Genomic DNA, 15,423 nt, shown 5'->3' with positions numbered 1-15,423 from the left:
ATGACCTAGACAAAGAGATGATAGATGAGCTTGGCTTCAAAAACTTTTAAAAAATAAAGGAGACAGACACATACAAAAAGGCAGTAAGGAGAAATTACTAGTGTTCACAAATGCAAAGATACCATGCCTGCTTCAGAATGTCTGAAAAATTAATTGCTGGCATCCAGCAAAGTACATTTCCTTTCTTATTACTGTAGATGATGTATCTCTCTGCTAGAGACAATGGACTGACCCACTATGCGTGTTGTGGTGACCTTGTACAAATGACTGAAGGATACTGAAGAAACAGAGTTGTAGTGAGTACCTGGAGAGAGAAAGGAAGCTAGCAAACACTGGAAAGCCCAGGGAAGGTGCAGTTTTGAGAAGTACAGATAACAGTAGAAAGTAAGATCTCAGGCTATAATGCAGCTGTTAGAAGTGGAAAACAATCTGGACATCTGGGCAAGGAGGGAGATGGATTGGAGGCTGCCAGGTGAAGACCTGCTGGATTATACCTACCTTCTTAGTGAAAACTCAGCTAGACTCGGTGGAGAGAGTGAAAGATCAGAACTGAGACCGAAAGCTCCGCCTGGGACTAGGATGCCAGGATGGTGGGAGAAAGGAGAAGCTCAGAGGAGTTCTGAGGCCAGGTGCAATGCATGTGTGTTGATGCTGGAATGGTACATACACTTAGTACATGAAGAATATGAGGAGATGCACCTCTGTCCATTCCAGTCAAACTCTTTACAAACAGGATTGGAAGAAAGGAAGACAACAATGGTGCTGACTAGGAAATTTGCCCACGAACAGGTCAATCAAAATACATTTGGCTCTTGATTCAAAGTAAATAGTCACTAGTGACTTCAGCAGATTTTTTTCCCTTACTGGTATTGAATGGCATCTATTTCTGACAGAAAATTATACTAATTCACTTTTGTTTAATTGTGAAAGCAAGTTCTTTTAGCCTTCCCTGCTTAGAGACATGCTGCATTATGCTATAGACTGAGTTATGCCAGTAATCAACTGAACCACAGGGAAAATCACTGCAGTGAACCCAAATTAAGCAAGGGGTCGTATTTGCTCTATAGAGAGGGGAACTGGCAAGCATAGGACTAAATAAATTGCAGTCCTCAGTTTCTGACTATGAAATCAGCCAAGATAACTACAAACAATCCTAGAGCTTAAAAATCAGTCTGACATTGAGTGCACCCTCAGAAAGTTTTCTGATGACACCAAGCTATGTGGTGCAGTGGACTCACTTGAGGGAAGGGATGCCATCCAGAATGATCTAGACAGTCTTGAGAAGTGGGCCAGTCCAAACTGCATGAAGTTCAACAAGTAAAAGGGCAAGGTCCTGCATCGTCATCAGGCTAACCCCAAGCACAAATACAGGCTGGGTGCAGAGTGGGTTGAGTATAGCTCTTGAGAAAGAGAGTTGGACGTATTGACTGATGAGAAGCTCATCATGAGCCAGCAGTATTCTCATGCAGCCCAGAATACAAATAGTATCCTAGACAGCATCAAGAGAAGTGTGGCCAGCAGGTCAAGAGAGGTGATTCTTACCCTGCACTCTGCTCTTGTGTCATAGTTTGGGCTGGGTGCCCTCTGCTACAGGGGTGTTTCCTGTGTCCAGAAGTCCATCCCAGTGGGTGGACTCAGGAAATTAGGTATTTCTACCATAATCCCTTGCACCACTATAAATTTTGCGGTGGGGTCTGGCACTTCCTCTTTCCTTCCCTCTCCGAGACTTGGTAACTGGGGGAGAGATCTCCCGGCCATGGGCCTGATTGGGCCCAAGGCCACAGGGGGATGGGCAGTCTCAGGCCTGGCCAGCTGAGACTAGCCCAGCAGAGGGAGGGGGAAGAAGGAGCCCTGGGGGTTTTGGATGCACCCTCAGGTGGGGTTTGGAGTCTTTCTGGGTTTACTTTGGTTCCTTTCTTGTCACCATGTTTCCTTTTGTGCACACTCACTGTTCTCTATTTAAACTCTCCACTACTTTTGCAATCCGTTTGTCTGAGTCGTTATTTCTGCGCGTGGTGGGGAGGGGGTTTGCCCCAACCCATTACATCTTGTGAGACCCCAGCTCAAACACTGCATCCAGTTCTGATGTCCACATTATAAGAAGGACACAGAGCTGTTGGACTGAGTCCAGAGGAGGGATGGAACACATCTGCTATGTAGAGAGGCTGAGTGGGGTTGCTCAGCACAGAGAAGATTCTGGAGGACCTTAAAGCTGCCTTCCAATACCTTAAGTAGGGCTGGAGAGGGACTTTTCATAATGTTGTCTAGCAATAAGACAAGTGGGAATGGTTTTAAGCTGAAGCAGAGTAGGTTTAAACTGGACCTTAGGGAGAAGTTCTTCAGTATGAGGATGGTGAGACTGTGGAATAGTATGCCTAGGGAGGTTGTGGATGCCTCCTCCATGGGGCTGTTCAAGGCTAGATTGGATGAGGCCTTGAGCAGCTCAGTATAGTTGAGAGGTGTTGGCTGAAGTAGGTGATCTCTAAGGTCCCTTTCAACATAAACTGTTTATGATTCTACGAATTTAGTATCATAAACCAATTTCTTGAGGAGTAGTGATGTTACAATGTACTAAAGTAACACAGGATCTCCGAAATGTTTTCTCTTTTTCTCTCTGTATAGGGCTTTGGGTCTCTAACTTTAGATACTTTCAACAATATCCTACTTTAAATAGCTTTGAATAGTTCTGTGATGAAAACCTATCTTTAGAAACCCTGATGATAAACACAGGGAAGACTGTTTCGTGACTCTGTGATCTGAAGCAGTGATTTGGAAGATCTCAGTCTTCTCTTAAATTAAGCCAGCAGGAATATGGTTTTAGAGGATTCAGGGTACATCCATGCTTTACTTAGGAACTGGTACCAGCTTACTACCAATCTGGTACTAAGCTTTAGGGTTTGGGTGCACCTCCTCAGAGGAGACAAGCCCACCTTACTCCTTGCTGTCATTTGCTGTCACCCTGGATGGACTCTGTGAACTGTGCCTTTTGAACCTGGGTCCACAAACATGCTACTCACTATGAACACTCTTGGCAATAACCAGTCATACAGGACTGTCAAGGTGCAAATAGTGCTGCAGCTGAAGAACAGCACGTAGCCTATAGCTTCCTGAGAACAGAATGCACACCATGCAGAGGTCCTGTGATCACAGTTTGTTAAACAAGAAATAAAAATATTTAATACAAAGACTTAACTCACTGCATTTGTATTTTGGAAGCCTTTATCTCTTTATGCTTATCTTCTGTGAAGTTACCCTGGACCCATTTTTTGACATTTTATCTCAGTTTAAATCTGATACACTGATTCTCTTTTCACCAGACAGGAGTATGTCCTTCCAGTGTAGTTTAACCCACTTTGAATGAACAAAGTGCTCTTATTTTGGAATAAGTGTGGCCCTACTTTCAGTTCTTCTGAATTCACTCTCTAATTTCAGTCTAATTTGAGGGAATACTGAAAGGAACAGGTCAACAACTGTAATTAACCAGTGGCTCAGAGGCTGGTGCTACCTAAAGAATTTTGGTTTTTTTTGATCTTGGGGAATTTTCTGTGGCACCAGGTCAGCTAGCAACAGATGGAGTACATCTGTCCCAGAGGAGAAGAAAGATCTTAGCACATGAGAACAGCCTATCCCCCAAAAGGAAAAAGGTTCTAGGAAGGGAGCTGACAGGTCTCGTTAACAGGGCTTTAAGCTAGATTTGAAAGGGGAAGGGGCTGAAACCAGTCCCCCCCCGCCAGACAGGAGTCTGAGGGTGATAAGCTGGAGTCAGGGGTGAAACCAGCAGCCCAGCTGAAGTGCATGTACACTAATGCACTCAGTATGGCTAACAAACAGGAGGAGCTGGAAGCCTTGTTACAGCAGGAAAGTTATGATGGAGTTGCCATCACAGAAACGTGGTAGGATGACTCACATGACTGGAGCACTGTAATTGATGGCTACAGGCTCTTCAGGAGAGACAGGTGATGGACAAGGGCTGGAGGGGTGGCCCTACATGCCATGGAATTAGAGATTAAGGATGATCAGGTTGAATGCCTGTGGGTGAGAATTAGAGGGAAGACCAACAAGGCTGATAATCTGGTTGGAGTCTGGAGCACCCAACCAGGATGAAGAAGTTGATGAATTATTCTATAGGCAGCCAGAGGCTGTCTCAAGATCACCAGCCCTTGTTCTTATGGGCAATGTTACCTGCCTGATATCTGCTGGGAACTGAACACAGCAGAGAGGAGGCAGTCTAGAAGGTTCTTAGAGTGTATGGAGGATAGCTTCTTATCCCAGTTGCTGTGTGAGCCTACCAAAGGTAAGGCTTTGCTTGAGCTTCTTTTGCAAACAGAGAAGGGCCGGTGGGAGATGTGGTGATTGGAGGCTGTCTGGGGTCCAGTGACCATGAGATAATTGAGTTTTCAATATGCAGTCAAGCTAAGAGGGGCAGCAACAAAACCTCCACTCTGGACTTCTGGAAGGCAGATGACAGGTTACTCAAGGAACTAACTCAGAAGTTACCTTGGGAAACAGCCCTTAAAAACAAAGGGGTCCAGGAGGGCTGGACCTACTTCAAGAAAGAACTCTTGAAGGGGCAGGAACAGGCTGTGCCAATGTGCTGGAAGGTGAGCCGCCGGGGCAGACGGCCAGCCTGGATGGGCAATGAACTTCTGAGTGGATTAAGGGAAAAAAAGAGGGTGTATCATCTTTGGAAGGAAGGAGAGCTAAGCTATGGAATGTTTAAGAATGTTGCTAGGTCATGAGGGAAAAAATTAGAGAGGCAAAAGCCTCTCTAGAGCTTAGATTGGCCACTGCTGTGAAGGACAACCTCTACTCCTTGGTGGACATAAAGGGGAACATAGTAACAGAGGTACTTAACACTTTCTTTGCCTCAAATTTTAATAGCAGGAGAGATTGTCTTCCAGACAACTGGCCTCCTGAGCTGGATGATGGAGTCAGGGAGCAGTATAGTTCCCCTGTGATCCAGGAGAAAGCAGTTAGAGATCTCAGCTGCTTGGATCCCCACAAGTCCATGGGACCGGATGGGATCCATCCTAGGGTGCTGAGAGAGCTGGCAGATGAGCTGGCCAAGCTGCTCTCCATCATTTTTCAGCAATCCTGGCTCACTGGAGAGGTCCCAGATGACTGGAAGCTGGCCAATGTGATGCCCATCCACAAGAAGGGCCAGAAGGAGGAACTTGGGAATTACAGGCCTGTCAGCCTGACCTCAATGCCAGGAAAGATCATGGAACAGGTCATCTTGAGTGCAATCACACAGCACTTACAGGATGGCCAAGGGATCAGGCCCAGCCAGCATGGATTCGGGAAGGGCAGGTCCTGCTTCACCAACCTGATCTCCTTCTATGATCAGGTGACTGCCTGATGGATGTGGGGCAGGCTGTGGATGTAGTCTACCTGGACTTCAGCAAGGCCTTTGACACTGTCCCCCACAGCAAACTTCCTGGACAAGCTGCCAGCCCATGGCTTGGACAGCAGCACTCTGCTCTGGGTTAGGAAGCGGCTGGAGGGCCGAGCCCAGAGAGTGGTGGTGAATGGTGCCACATCCAGCTGGCAGCCAGTCACTAGTGGTGTGCCCCAGGGATCAGTACTGGGCCCCATCCTCTTCAATATCTTTACTGATGATCTGGATGAGGGCATTGAGAACATCATCAGTAAGTTTGCAGATGACACCAAGCTGGGGGTAGGTGTTGATCCATTAGAGGGTAGGAGAGCTCTGCAGAGGGACCTTGACAGGCTGGACAGATGGGCAGAGTCCGAGGGCATGAGATTGAACACATCTAAGTGCCAGATTCTACACATTGGCCACAGCAACCCCATGCAGTGCTACAGGCTGGGGTCAGAGTGGCTGGAGAGTGGTCAGATAGAAAGGGACCTGGGAGTACTGGGTGATAGTTGGCTGAAAATGATACAGCAATGTACCCAGGTGGCCAAGAAGGCAAATGGCATCCTGGCCTGTATCAGGAACAATGTGGCCAGCAGGAGCAGGGAGGTCATTGTGCCCCTGGACTCAGCACTGGTTAGTCCACACTTTGAGTCCTGTGTCCAGTTCTGGGCCCCTTAGTTTAGGAAGGATGTTGAGTTGCTGGAACGTGTCCAGAGAAGGGCAACAAAGTTGGTGAGGGGTCTGGAGCACAAGCCCTATGAGGAGGGGCTGAGGGAGCTGGGGTTGCTTAGCCTGGAGAAGAAGAGGCTCAGGGGAGACCTTCTTGCTGTCTACAACTCCCTGAATGGAGGTTGTAGCCAGGTGGGCATTGGTCTCTTCTCCCAGGCAACCAGCACCAGAACAAGAGGACACAATCTCAAGCTGTGCCAGGGGAGGTTTAGGCTGGATGTTAAGACAAAGTTCTTCATAGAAAGAGTTATTACCCATTGGAATAGGCTGCCCAGGGAGGTGGTGGAGTCACCATCACTGGAGGTGTTTAGGAAGAGACTGGATGGGGTGCTTGGTGCCATGGTTTAGTTGATTAGATAGGGTTGGATGATAGGTTAGACTCAATGATCTCAATGGTCTCTTCCAACCTGGTTAATTCTATTTTATTCTACCTTATCTGTCAGACATGAGACATAATTTGATTTGGGTTAAATTAATGAGGCAGGAAGTACAAAATATAGTTATCTTTATTTCTCCCAAAAGCCCTGCCCCAAAATTAGCTATAAAACTTATTAGGTTATTTGCAGGTTCTATTCACTCTCAAATTCCACCAGGATGACTATGGGCAGCTTTAGTACAATTTAGAGAATTCAGAAAATGGAAAAGGCTAAGCCACAAAATAGCTTCACCCCACTTATAAAATCAAAAGCAAGCCAGGAACCTTAGGGAAAGCCAATGAAAATTCAGGTTTCACTCACAAAGATGGAGCCGGAATTTATTCACGGTCCCTAGGTCTCTCTTTGGTGGCAGGCTCCATCCAATTTGTGGATAACACGGCACAAATCCAAAGGAAATGGACCCGCCAGAATCAAAGTGCCTGCAGACACAGCTGCTACGAGGGAAAACTCATGGGCAGCAGCACTGTCTGAACAATGCTAGAAAGCCACAGTTTCACAGCAGGCAGGGTCACTCCAGCAGCAGGCAGGGAGCAGGACCCCAGGGCAGGCAGGTCTGAGAAGAAGCCAGGTGTGAGTGCTGTTTTCTTCAATTTCACTGTGAATGCAGAGTGAGTCCAAGATAAGAGCGGAAAATGGGAGCGAGCAAGATGAAGGCAAGAGCCCTGACCGTTTTCTGGTCACTATTTAAAGCATTTCTAGATAATGTGTCTGAGGCCAATGCAATACTGGGCACAAAGCACCCTGCTAATCATAGAATAGGCTAGAATAGGCTAGAATAGGCTAGAATAGGCTAGAATAGAATAGAAGTTTTCCCCCAGAATCCAGTAGAGTTCAGAATCAAAGCACAGGATTTCCAGATTCAATCTGTCGATTTACCGAGGAAAGTTGTTGATTATCATAGGAAGACACCTATTTCAACCAAAAAAAAGCAGATTTCTGGCCTAAATTCTAAAAAAAAAAAAAAAAAAAACGAGCAGAAACCAAGAATAGAATAAACCAGGTTGGAAGAGACCTTCAAGATCAGGAGTTGATCTGCTGGAGGGTAGAGAGGCTCTGCAGAGGGACCTCGACAGGCTGGGCAGATGGGCAGAGTCCAACGGCATGAGATTGAACACATCCAAGTGCTGGGTTCTGCACATTGGCCACAACAACCCCATGCAGAGCTACAGGCTGGGGTCAGAGTGGCTGGAGAGCAGCCAGGCAGAGAGGGACCTGGGGGTGCTGGTCGAAGGTAGACTGAACATGAGCCTGCAGTGTGCCCAGGCAGCTAAGAGGGCCAATGGCATCCTGGCCTGCATCAGGAACAGTGTGGCCAGCAGGAGCAGGGAGGTCATTCTGCCCCTGTACACTGCACTGGTTAGGCCGCACCTCAAGTTCTGTGTCCAGTTCTGGGCCCCTCAGTTCAGGAAGGAGGTTGACTTGCTGGAACGAGTCCAGAGAAGAGCAACAAAGTTGGTGAGGGGTTTGGAACACAAACCCTATGAGGAGAGGCTGAGGGAGCTGGGGTTGCTTAGCCTGGAGGAGACTCAGGGGTGACCTTATTACTCTCTACAACTACCTGAAGGGAGGCTGTAGACAGGCAGAGGTTGGTCTCTTCTCCCAGGCAAGCAGTACCAGAACAAGAGGGCACAGTCTCAGGCTGCACCAGGGGAGGTTCAGGCTGGATGTTAGGAAAAAGTTCTATACAGAAAGAGTGATTGCACATTGGAATGGGCTGCCTGGGGAGGTGGTGGAGTCGCCATCACTGGAGGTTTTCAGGAGAAGACTTGATGGGGTGCTTGGTGCCGTGGGTTAGTTGTTTGGGCGGTGTTGGATTGGTTGATGGGTTGGACGCGATGATCTTGAAGGTCTCTTCCAACCTGGTTTATTCTATGTATTCTATGTATTCTATGTGTCCAACCTATCATCCAACACCACCTAATCAACTAAACCATGCAACCAAGCATCCTGTCAAGCCTCGCCCTGAACACCCCCAGCGACGGCGACCCCACCACCTCCTCAGGCAGCCCATTCCAATGGGCAATCACTCTCTCTGTGAAAATTTCCTCCTAACCTCCAGCCTAACACAGCCTGAGACTCTGTTGTCTTGTTCTGGTACTGGTTGCCTGGGAGAAGAGACCAACCTCTGCCTGACTACAATCCCCCTTCACGTAGTTGTAGAGAGCAATAAGGTCTCCCCTGAGCCTACTCTTCTCCAGGCTAAGCAACCCCAGCTCCCTCAGTCTCTCCTCATAGGGCTTGTGCTCCAAGCCCCTCACCAACCTTGTCGCCCTTCTCTGGACTCGTTCCAGCAAGTCAACATCCCTCCTAAACTGAGGGGCCCAGAACTGGACACAGTACTCGAGGTGCAGCCTAACCAGTGCAGTGTACAGGGGCAGAATGACCCCAAACCCAACCCCAAACCCAGCTGACCTCCCCCACCAGTAAATACCTTGTGAGGGGCCTTTGCCCTGTCGGGAAGAATGGACACTGATTACCTGTCCCCAGGAGAAGGGGAAGGCAATTTCACACCTGGGAAGGCAATTTCGTAGCCGTCGCCTTTCTCCATTTCAAACCTCTGCTGATGGAGATGGGGAAAGGGGGATTTAGAATACATAGAATACATAGAATAAACCAGGTTGGAAGAGACCTTCAAGATCACCACGTCCAACCCATCAACCAATCCAACACCACCTAAACAACTAACCCATGGCACCAAGCACCTCATCAAGTCTCCTCCTGAACACCTCCAATGATGGCGACTCCACAACCTCCATTTCATATTCACAGCTCTCATCTTCCATGAGTCTGCCAAGCAGTGGAGGAATTTAAGTCTCCAAGACTAATATTGTTCATTTTTTTGATGGAGTAGGTAGCTAGATTTATTTCAGCCTTCAGGAAAAGACTGAATGCCTTTTTTCTCTCCCATGAGGTGACTGATTCTGCATGCTGCCATATATAAGACCAGTGTCACTAGGGATACTTGGCTTCTTGGGCAAGGGCAGCCAGAAGTCTTGCAAGTGTGAATTCAATGGGCCTGCAGGTGTTTTGCTGAGCCAAGAATACAAAGTCCTGCATCCAAGAGGGAACACAGCATGCACCAGTGCAGGTCAGGGGCTGACTGGTTTGGGAGCAGCTCTTAAAAAGGAATCTGAGCTCCTACTGAACAGCGAAGCTGTATTTAGCAGAGTGCTTATGAAGTGATGAAGGCTAACCACACACTGAGCTACGCTGATGACAAGTGCTCATTCTCCTCAAACTGGGACTTGTGGATCTGAACTTGGAGCAGCGTGTCCAGTTTCAAGCCAGCAGAACATGAGATATAAACAAGAAAGAATCCAGCAAAGGGCCTCTAAGACTGTTAAGAGACTGTAATACCTGCCCAGGTATCCTGACCATTAATGCCCAGACTGCTACCTGTAAGAAGTTGCACAACAGAAATGGACAGGACTTTCTGCCTCCCTCTGGACCACTTATGACCTCCCTGCTGGGAAGGGCAGAAATACTGAAAGTAGTGCTGGAAGGGGAGCAAGTTAGCATGTGAGATAACCTAATCTCACCGGCTTTTGAACATACCACTCTATCCAGATTCACCATGCTTTGTTGTTTGTCCAGATTACCTGTTGAACATTTCTGCTACATGCCTACCTACATTCTTTTTATTTGTGGTTTCATCCTCCTGAGGGAACTGAGAGCAGATTGTTTGCAACAGTCTCTGGCCTGAGATTCATGCACAAGCTCTAATACCACCTTCTTTAACTGGCTGAAGAGCTTCCTCTTCTCTTGTGCCTAAGGAAAATAATTTCTCCAGAAATTAGTCCTTAAATGGCAAATAGAACAAACAAAATCACAGACAGAATCACAGGATTGTCAGGGACCTCAAGGATCATCTATTTCCACCCCCTCTGACATGGGCAGGGACACTTTTAACTAGAGGAACATTGCCCAGAGCCACATCCAGACTGAAATGTCCATCACCTTGTGATGGTGTCAGCAGCTATTTCCATGTATACTCCCGAGAGTGACTCCAGCTATTCTTTAGAGCTACAATACTCATCCTACCATACAAATCAATGCTGATACACATCAGATGAAGAAGGAGCACATCCCCAGCCTATAAGCCCTTTAAGAACATGGCAATTTTCTCACGGGCTTTTCTGCATCTGCCTGTGCTGTATCTGAGAAGGGAGTAAAATTGATTACTTGAAGTAATTTTGGCAAAGATGTAAGGATGCTGCCTGGACTGTGTCAGTGGCTGGCGTGGATCATCAGTGCCACCCAGTGGGGGACACAACGATCCACAACTCCCCTCCGAAGCTGCAGGGAAGCAAAAGGTTCGTACTGCTGCCTTTGCAGCCACTCAGGGCCACTCCATTAGAAGGACCTGTGAGACACTTTGCAAGTCATGGGGTTGCTGTCAGTGTACATACTTGGCAGATCCACTCCTGCACTGCTTTACAGCTGGCAGCAGTCATTTTTGTTATTCTAAGTTTCAAAAATATTTCCCATCCCCACAGCCATGCTGTTTTGGGGAATGCTGCTGAGGAAAGCATAGTAACTGAGTTTTCTTACAAATGATGTATACTGTCACTTCAACCTTTTATCTTGTGGCCACGAGGTAAACATTAAAAAAAATATTCTGCCTTAGTGGCCAGGAAAGTGACCATTAGAATTCATTTCAAGGATAGCAAGATGTCTGAGATGCAGAACCTCATGGGTTTATTTCTCAAAAACTCATCACAGCGTCACTTATTGCAATAAAGGTCCAAGGAATCCAGGAAGGCTGGACACTATTCAAGAATCAAGTGTTAAAGGTGCAGGAACACACCATCCCCATGTGTCAAAAAATTAGTTGTCAGGAAATAAGGCTGGCCTGGTTGAATACAGAGACTGGGTTGCAGCCTAGGGAGGAGAGTTGATGGTCATCAGAAGGGGCAGGCTGTTCAGGAGGACTATGGACTCCCTATGGAGGGAGAAAATCAGAAGGGCCAAAGTCCATCTGGAAATTAATTTGGCTTCAGCTGTTAGAACAGGAAATACTTCTATAAATATATCAGCACCAAAAGGAAGATGAAGAATTTCCATCCTTTGTTGGATGCAGGGCAAGTATGAGGACAACGCTGAGCTACTCAATAACTTCTCTGCCAAGAATGACACGTTCAAAAGAAGTAGGGAAGTGATTGTGCCCCTGTACTTGGCACTAGTGAGGTCACACCTTGAATTCTGTGTTCAGTTTTGGGGCCCTCAGTACAACGACACTGATGTGCTGGAGCATGTCCAGAGAAGGGCAACAAAGCTGGTGAAGGGTCTGGGGAACAAGTCTGAAGAGAAGCAGTTGAAGTAACTGGGATTTAGTCTGGAGAAGAGGATGAGGTGAGACCTTACTGCTCTCTCCACCTACCTAAAAGGAGGTTATAGAGGGGTGGGGTGTGGTGTAGTCACATGTTGAACTGACTTACTACCCTTCTAAAGTCAGCAGATTCAGGAATTTAAATAGTAGGAAGTCTTTTAGTTGCAATCTAAAAGGTAGCCCTAAGTGAAATCCACAGGGCACTTCTACAACTATTCAGCGTATGAATTCCCAATGGGCTGGCTGCCTGCCACTGCATGCCTCTGTGGATCTAAGCTCTACGCTGTCCCCTTGCACAGCACAAATAGTCACCTTTCTCCCCTGTACTGATCCACCACAGTAGTCAGTCATGAAAACTAAACTGCAACAAGCTCTGCAATCATGATGGAGCTCTGTGACAACACGGACTTCTAACACCCAGTGTTTGTTTCTTAGGCTGCATCCTTAAACACGTAATTTTTAAAGTTATTGTCAATATAACTGATGTTCTCTAGGTTAAGAAAAAGCATCTTCCCCACATTATTTTGGCCTTTTCAAATGACAGCAAATTAGTATCTGTTAATTAGATAGCAAAGAATGCTGTTTACTAAAGGCTAATGGTATTTTGTCATGACAGCATGACGGTAGACATGGTATTGTGTGTGCACATGCATGTGCACGCATGCAGGAGAGCTCACAGGTAGACTGTAAATACCATTTGTTAAAAAATAGTTTATTCCTTATGAAGAAAGCAGAACAGGGATCTGGCACAAACCCCTGTATTTGTAATAGCTAACAGAGCAGCAGATTGCTGCATTCAGCCCTTGACAGATAGATCATTGGGGAATTACTATGAATAGCAGAAAAATCCCATACACCCCCCTCACTGATCTTTTTTTTTGTCTTCTCTGTTTTAAAGGGAAAAGCACACACAGGCTATTAAGAAACAACACAAAGAAGCATCATAGTGTATCTTCCCATGGATTTTCCCTTGAAACAGTCATAAGGTCTGATCAGAAGAGATTATAAAAAATGTCTAGGAAGATGGGTTAATACAACATAAATATGAAAAACAAGTAATAGAACTTCTGTCTGTCCTAGCTCATTAAGTAGTTAAAAAAAAATCTCCAAATTAATGTCTGACACAGCTGTGTTGGGCTTCATACACATCCACCAGACTGATGGCAGTTACAGCTGCATATGCACAATGTAGTCATTTATCCAAGTACCAAGAAAAATTGTAAGACTATTGCATTTCCAGAGAGAGAGAAAAAGGGGGAGTAGAGAGGAGAGTAGAAGAGAGAGAGACAAAAACACCACACACAAAACCTCAAGAACAAAATAAATACATACTGAGGCTTGAAGGGAAGTTTATCAACATCATCCAATAATGTAAAAAAATGAAAAAGATGAAAGACTAGGAGCATCCCAAATTACACCAACATAGAAAGTGCTTTTTGTAAAACGGTCTAAAATGGTTTTTATAAAAATATTTGGAACTTTGCAGAAAATGTCAAGCCAAATACACATCACATAGGCAAATGGCCAAAACTACTTAAGCAATTATTAAGTCCTGTGCAATCAATAAATGTTCTGAAGTACTAATGAGTCAACATTTATTCATGACATTGAAGTGAGATCCAGAACTGGAACAGAAAAACAGAAGATGCTGAATGCCTTTATAGCTGGTTAGTAAGATCACAAACAAGAAACAACCAATTTATGCATGGCACATTGTTGGCATCTAAGAATTACGATCTGGGCTGACAGTTCTCCTGCAGATGCTTTTTTTTTTGTCCAGGCATTGCTTCTGGGAAAAATACAATGGAATTTACTGTTTTGAAAGAGATATGGTCTGTCAACCTACCACAGTGCATTTTCATTGGTTGGGAATCATTGTTAAGATCTTACTAAATGTGACACGTGTCACATGACTGTGCTGATATACTAACATAGTGTAAGGCATGTTTGCAGGTTAGATACACCTAGCAGATATAGTAAGAAAAGACTATACCCCAAACACTCCTCAACTTGAAGGAAACAAGAAAAAACAAAACACTCAGATTTGCCCCCAAATTAATTTCTTCATCAGCTGCTGGGACACAGGCAATCATACTTCTAATTCAGGACTGGAACTGGAAGAACATTAATTATAAACTCATAGAATACCAGGTTGGAAGGGACCTCAAGGACTATCTAACCCAACCTTTCGGGCTAAGTTTAAATAACATGGCCCAGCACCCTGTCAAGCTGGGCATTCAAACTCATATATAAACGTACATACTTATATATACTTAATTCAGCAGAGAGAAGGCAGTCCAGAAGATTCCTGGAGCGGATAGAGGATTGCTTCCTGACGCAGCTGTTAAGTGAGCCTACCAGGGGACAGGCTCTGCTTGGCTTGACTTGCTGCTCTCCAATACGGAAGGGCTAGTGGGAGATGTGACCGTGGGAGGCTGCCTAGGGTGCAGTGACCACGAGATAGTGAAGTTTTCAATATGCAGGGAGATAGGGAGGAGCACCAACAGAACCTTCACCTTGGACTTCCGGAGGGCAAACTTCAGCCTCTTTAAGAAACTTATTTGTAAAGTTCCCTGGGTACCAACCCTCATGAACCAAGGGGTCCAGGAGGGTTGGACCTACTTCAAACAGGAGCTCTTGAAGGCACAGGAACTGGCGGTCCCCATGTGCCGAAAGATGAGCCGGCGGGGAAGGCGACCGGCCTGGATGGGCAAGCAGCTCCTGGAGGAATTAAGGGGAAAAAAGAGGCTGTATCACCTTTGGAAGGAGGGGAAGGCTTCTCGAGGTATGTTCAAGGAAGTGGTTAGACTATGTAGGAATAAAATTAGAGAGGCAAAGGCCCAGTTGGAACTGAAGCTGAACACCTCTGTGAAAGACAATGAAAAGCAATTTTACAAATATATCAACGCTAAAAAGAAGGGCAAGAAGAACCTCCACTCCTTACTGGACCTGGAGGGGAACATGGTGACCGAAGATGAGGAAAAGGCTGAGGTCCTGAATGCCTTCTTTGCCTCAATGTTTAACAGCAAGGCAGGAGTCCAGGATGAGTGGCCTCCTGAGCTGGGTAATAGGGTCGGAGAGCAGTGTAATGCCCCAGAAATCCATGAGGAATTAGTCCGGGACCTGCTGAGCCACTTGGACACCCATAAGTCCATGGGACCTGATGGGATCCATCCTAGGGTGCTGAGAGAGCTGGCAGATGAGCTGGCCAAGCCGCTGTCCATCATTTTCCTCCAGTCCTGGCTCACTGGAGCGGCCCCAGATGACTGGAAACTGGCCAATGTGGTCCCCATCCACAAGAAGGGACGGATGGAGGAACCTGGAAACTACAGACCAGTCAGCCTGACCTCAGTGCCAGGGAAAGTGATGGAGCAGATTATCCTGGCGGCAATAACTGTGCACCTGAAGGATGGCCAAGGGATCAGGTCCAGACAACATGGATTTAGGAAGGGCAGGTCCTGCCTCTCCAACCTGATCTCCTTCTATGATCAGGTGACCCGTCTGGTGGATGTGGGGAGGCCTGTGGATGTAGTCTATCTGGACTTCAG

Source organism: Dryobates pubescens, chromosome Z (assembly GCF_014839835.1).
Source record: "Dryobates pubescens isolate bDryPub1 chromosome Z, bDryPub1.pri, whole genome shotgun sequence".
Taxonomy (NCBI): Eukaryota; Metazoa; Chordata; class Aves; order Piciformes; family Picidae; genus Dryobates; species Dryobates pubescens.
The sequence above is the reverse complement of the archived record's forward strand: the minus strand, read 5'-3'. Positions refer to the sequence as shown.